The sequence below is a fragment of the Diadema antillarum genome, unplaced genomic scaffold (assembly GCF_040938485.1).
Source record: "Diadema antillarum isolate AM-2024a unplaced genomic scaffold, OU_Dant_1.0 scf00000197, whole genome shotgun sequence".
Classification (NCBI taxonomy): Eukaryota; Metazoa; Echinodermata; class Echinoidea; order Diadematoida; family Diadematidae; genus Diadema; species Diadema antillarum.
Window position 1 is genome coordinate 3,462,501 of NW_027271086.1, and position 5,784 is coordinate 3,468,284.

Sequence of the window (5,784 nt, forward strand, 5' to 3'; positions counted from 1 at the left end):
GAATGTTCATATGTATAATAATCTCTGAGTGTGTGTATTTTATTACTCATCTTTTTGAAAAGTATGATTGTTTATGCTGGTTTGCAGTTGGTTTCTGAAAAATGATATTGGTTTTTCGATATAGGTTGAAATACTGCATGTTTGTCCTTTTAAAATACATATGTAATACATTGACATTGTGTCAAGGGAAATGTTTTATACTCAGTGTGTATATCTATAATCGCTGGCAGATAATCATTTGCTATATGGATTTGCATTTTGGCTGAATAAATGCATTATTTCATGTTGCGATTCCGTGTTTCAAGAGGAATCTTTCATTTCACGGGTGTCATACGCGTCCGTTCAAAGTAATGAACTCGTAGAATGTCCAACTTCTCGTATCACTCTAAGGGTCATTCAAATACTGGAAGCAGAAATAAAAATGTTGTTTATTACACATCCAATTCCACTTCCGTATTTGCGTATCTGTTGACCATTGGCGAAATATCCATATGGAAAATGGTAATAAGTAGCACAATGTTGTTGTTGTTGTTGATGATGTTGTTGTTGTTATTTCCTTGCCATTTAAAGAAGAACGCATAAAAAGATAAGATGGTCTCAACAGAAGAATGATAAGAGAACACACTACTGGATTCTGAATATGTGACAAAGTTTTTTTTTTTTTCTTATCCACGTATAAATGAAATAAAAATGAGTAGTTTTTCAATATTCCCACTACTAAAAGCATACAAACCGGCAGCTAAAGGTTTAATCTTGCTAAACGGCTGTTTCACGACACATCTATTTTGCTTCCTCAGTGCACAATATCTCTCCCCAAAAGTAGAGGAGAATGCATCAATCTCTTGCTAACAATTTCTTTATCTCGAAAATGTTACCTTTTTGGTTACTTCTTAGCTCAGACAAATCCCACGGTAGTTGTCAGTCGTGGAGAGATCCCCTGACTTTGGTACTGGGATGATGTTAAATGTAGACCTGTTATCAGACCCTACATAGATCCACTGGTAAGGGACTCTAAGAATAGCTTCAGACAGGACAGACCCTAGCACTTAGAAGAATTCTTGAAGGAGTTAGAGTAATCAGTGATCACATTTATCAATTTCAAGAAGGCCTTTAACAGCATCCATCGAGGGAAACTCCACGAGATCCCCGATGCTTATTATGAAATTCCCGAGAAACTAGTTCGTGCAATTAATGTCACTTACGCCAAGACGCATGCAAAAGAGTGCTCGCCTGATTGAGAGACATAGTATTTTCAAATACTGGCTGGGGTACTTCAAGGAGACACATTAGCATCCTTTCTAATTATCGTAGCCCATGACTATGCTGTGAGGATTGCCATTAATTGCAAGGAGGAGCTTGGATTTACATTGGTGCCCCGTCAAAGCCATCGCGTTCTACCTGTAATGGTTACTGACCTTGATATTGCTGACGATATTGCCTTAATATCAGTTATGACTGAAAAGGCAAGGGAACTGCTACTTGCAGTGGAAAGGGAGTGCAAGAAGATCGGTCTCCAGCCCAATGTCAAGAAGACAAAGGTGATGCCATTTAATATCGACGACACCATTATCACAACCTAATGCCCCAGTGACATTTAAACACAGATGCTCAAGGATCTACACGGTGATCCGGGGAGATCCGGCGAGATCCGGGGAGGTCCGGGGAGATCCGGGGAGATCCGGGATAGTTTCGACCTCGGTGGAGTGTCGACGAGCGTTGGTATGACTGTACACACGGTATCAAAAGTTGCCGTGTTGGCCTCCCGGCGTCAACACGGATCTCTTCCCGGATCAGATTCGGGGTGGTCCGGGGTGATCCGGGATGTCTATGTGACTGGTACATTATGCACCAGTCACATATAAACGCGGATACTCAAGGATCTACACGGTGATACAGGGAAATCCGGGGACGTCCCACGAGATCTGGAGACATCCGGGATTTGTACACACGGTATCAACACGGCAGCTACACGGATAAGGCCGGAAGAACGCGGCGTCTACACGGACAAACACGGCATCTAAACGGATTAATACGGCATCTACACGGATCAACACGGCAGATTCACGGCAGCCACACGGATCACCCCGGATTGCTCTGCCAACACAACAATCCCCGGATGACGCCGGATGTTTTTGACCTCCAAAGTTTGCCATGTTACCCCGGATGTCCCCGGATTTACACGGACATACAGGGAAGTCCAAGGCATCAACATGGATCTCTCCCCGGATCACCCCGGATGAGATCCGGGGTGGTCCGTGGTGATCCGGGATGTCTATGTGACTGGGGCATTAGATGGTGCAGTAGGACTACTCAGTGTGAAGAACGACTCCAAGTATTGAGGGGGGGGGGGGAGTATCTACAGGGTAATAAAAACTGGCCCGTGATCAGTTTCTATACCGCAGATTCTTAGCTTCCTGTTCTCCTCTCCCATTTCCATCTGCATTTCGTCCATATCCTAGTTGTCAACAAGATCAAATATATGGAGAGATAAATTATTATGTGAAAACTATACTCCAATATAAAAGTAGAAGCAGAAAGTCTGCTTTATTGTACAGTACCTGACATATAATTTCGCCGAAATGGATTGTATGATGAATGAAAAGGGCTTGATGAAATTAAGACATAGACATTTATACTCTGATAGCTCCGTCTTACTATTGCAGGTGAACTCTGATGAAAGTATTCCAGGGTTGTTGGTTTTTTTTTTCAATATTCAGGAATGAAGGTTCATGTACTCCATCTCCCGCTGTAAAAAAAAAAAAAAAAAAAAAAAAAAAAAATCATTGCTCTAAACGTCCCATCGCGCGACGTTAAAATGTTATGCTCTATCTCTCCTCTCCATAAAGTTTTGATATGATTTTTTTAATTACATTTGACAATACACATATTTCTTTTTTTATTGATCTTATGTAAAGGCTACAACAAGAGAGAGAGAGAGAGAGAGAGAGAGAGAGAGAGAGATATGTAGTGTACGACATGATATTTACCTTTGATTTATCATAAGTGTAGGCATTAAGAAAAAATCTAACGTGTCCCAGACATCACGAGATAATACAAGACAAGTTTGGCAACATATCTGTACAAGTTGTCCAATGAGATTTGTAATACATATCAAACAAAATAATAAAAACAGTGTTGTGAGATCCCTACTACACCATAACGTGAGGAGTAACGCAGCATAGAGAGACTGTGAAAGGAGAAAGAGATGTAGATATGCGGGGAGGAGTAAAATTACACTTTACTGACACAAGTTAAAAGAACAAACATTTTAGATACCGATAGTCTTAAGCTATTTCAGTTACGACTTATCAATAGAAATATATTTCGATGATCAAAAGAAAACAGCAAAGCACGTTTTCCCTCTCAGGTCTAAACATGTCTGTGTGCACTTTGCACACACACACACACACACACACACACACACACACAAAAGTCAGCGCTTCTAAGATTAATAGAATTATTACGTATAGGTTGGATTAGACGACTTATGCATTACGTACTGTACGACAGATCATTATGAAATGCCAAATCAGCGTTCAGCCAAACTTTGGCCATAGATAAGACAGGGTGATCAAAATTTGACCCAAAATGCTCATTGTGTGGGTCTTCCATGAATTTAAGTGCAATTTAAACACTAGCGAGTTGTTTCCTGGGGTATAGCCGGACATAGTGCACCAAGATATACTCCGAAATGACATCAATCAAGTTGACACGTGTACCATGTATACTTCAGTATGGCTACCGGCAATACAAACCCCGAGGAATGATTATTATACGATAATGTTTGGCAAAACAACAGAACCATTCACGAAAGCAAGAAGTTATTAAGTAGAGGGGTGAAGATATGGGTTATGAGTTTTCTTCCATTTTGTCTCCCTCTGTACAAACGAAATTTGCAAGATTGCAACACGTGATATTACATTTTTAACCAACATACCGAAGAAAAAAAAAAAGAACCAGCGGAATTCGAACCTGTATACTGTATTCCGGGCAGCGAAACTACCATCTGGCTATCCCTGGTTGCCAGCAATGACAATGATGGACTTGGAACTAATTCCCAAACTCCGGAATTCCGACATTTTTATGTTAAGCAATCCAAGGCAGACAAGGCATATTAAAGGAAAGCAAGTGGTTATCAAGTAGAGGGGTGAAGATATGGGGGATGAGTTTTCTTCAGTTTGTCTCCCTCCCGATGTACAGACTGTTCTTTTTTTCCCAACATGTTTGTTAAAAATGAAGGTCAGCAGTTGCGATCATGCAAATTTCGTTTGCACAGAGGGAGACGAATTGAAGAAAACTCTTCACCCAGAACCATTCATGCTACAAAATATGGCTGGTATAGGAAGCAACATTAAGTCTGATTTTTCATATGTATACATGCACTTTGCACTGGACCGTCTTCCAACAACATCTTCAAAGTTTACGTATAGACTCTGAGACCAAGGTGAGTCCTCCCAACAAGAATGGTAACAATTTCAGTTTAAGTTTAAATTTGTCTATTCATTCGCTTATACAAATAAAATTCATTACGTTCATTTATTCATTCATTAAATCAACAACGTTCACATCAAAATATAGATAAGAGTTCTTAAAAGGTAACGAAAAGAAATAGACATATTGACGTGTATACACAAACAAACATTTCATATTATAGTATCTTATGGTATACTATCATATAGGGGTGAAGGAGATAGCGATAAGCAGGCTGCTGGAATGGGATTACGGCCTATTGGAGGTATGGTATCTTGTGATTCTCTCTCATGATTTAACTGAACGAGCGAAACACACATTTATACCAAGATAAATGATTTCAACCTCGAAAAATTTCATCAAAGGGGATAACAGAAAAGGAGCCATAGAAATAGGGCCATAGAAGGACATGCCTGAACAGGGAGAAATTGAGAGAAGAGAATAGATAGTAACATCTATGAACAGTGTATCAATGAATAGTGTGTATATATATATGTATATATATATATATATATATATGTGTGTGTGTGTGTGTGTGTGTGTGTGTGTGTGTGTATGTGTGACTGCGTCTGAGAATGATCAGACAATGAGTTCCATATACATCAAAGGTCCATGGGTGTCTTATGATATTTTGTGCTATGATGGGTTTACTGTTTTCTAAATGATAATCTGTTGCGTGACCGCCATACTTTCGGGTATGGTATTTAATAGCATACTAAAGACTGAAACATATCTTTAAACTTTACAGGGAGGTAGTCATTAGTATATTCATACATGATTTTTTTTTTGTCATGTGTGTATATCAGTGATTCTGAGGGTCATTAAACAAGCAGTCAGTGTGTGCTAAATGATGATAACCAATGATAAGTCTTACAGAACGTTTCTGTATTGAAATATTATAGCATTGATTTCCCCATATACAATAACAATTACAATAGGCTATTAAAAGGTAGTATCAGAGCATTCATAGGAATTTGAAGAGCGTTTATTGTAAGACATTCTCTAACTTTCTAGCGGATCCCGATATTTCCCGCTATTGTTGAATGGACGTTATAGATATGATCTGACCATGTTAAGTGTGAATCAATGATCACTCAAAAAAAAAAATAACACATGACTTAAAATCGCATCTTTTACCCTCAATGTGAACAATAACATTTTGATTTGGTGTTTTTTAAAGAACTTGATTCGTTTAACCAATATTTTAATTGTAAAAGTTTATTACATTTGAACCATATTGAAACTTTTAATTATCATGGTTAGCGAATGTAAGATTTCATGAGAAAAAAAAAGAAGTGATTGTATCATCCGTAA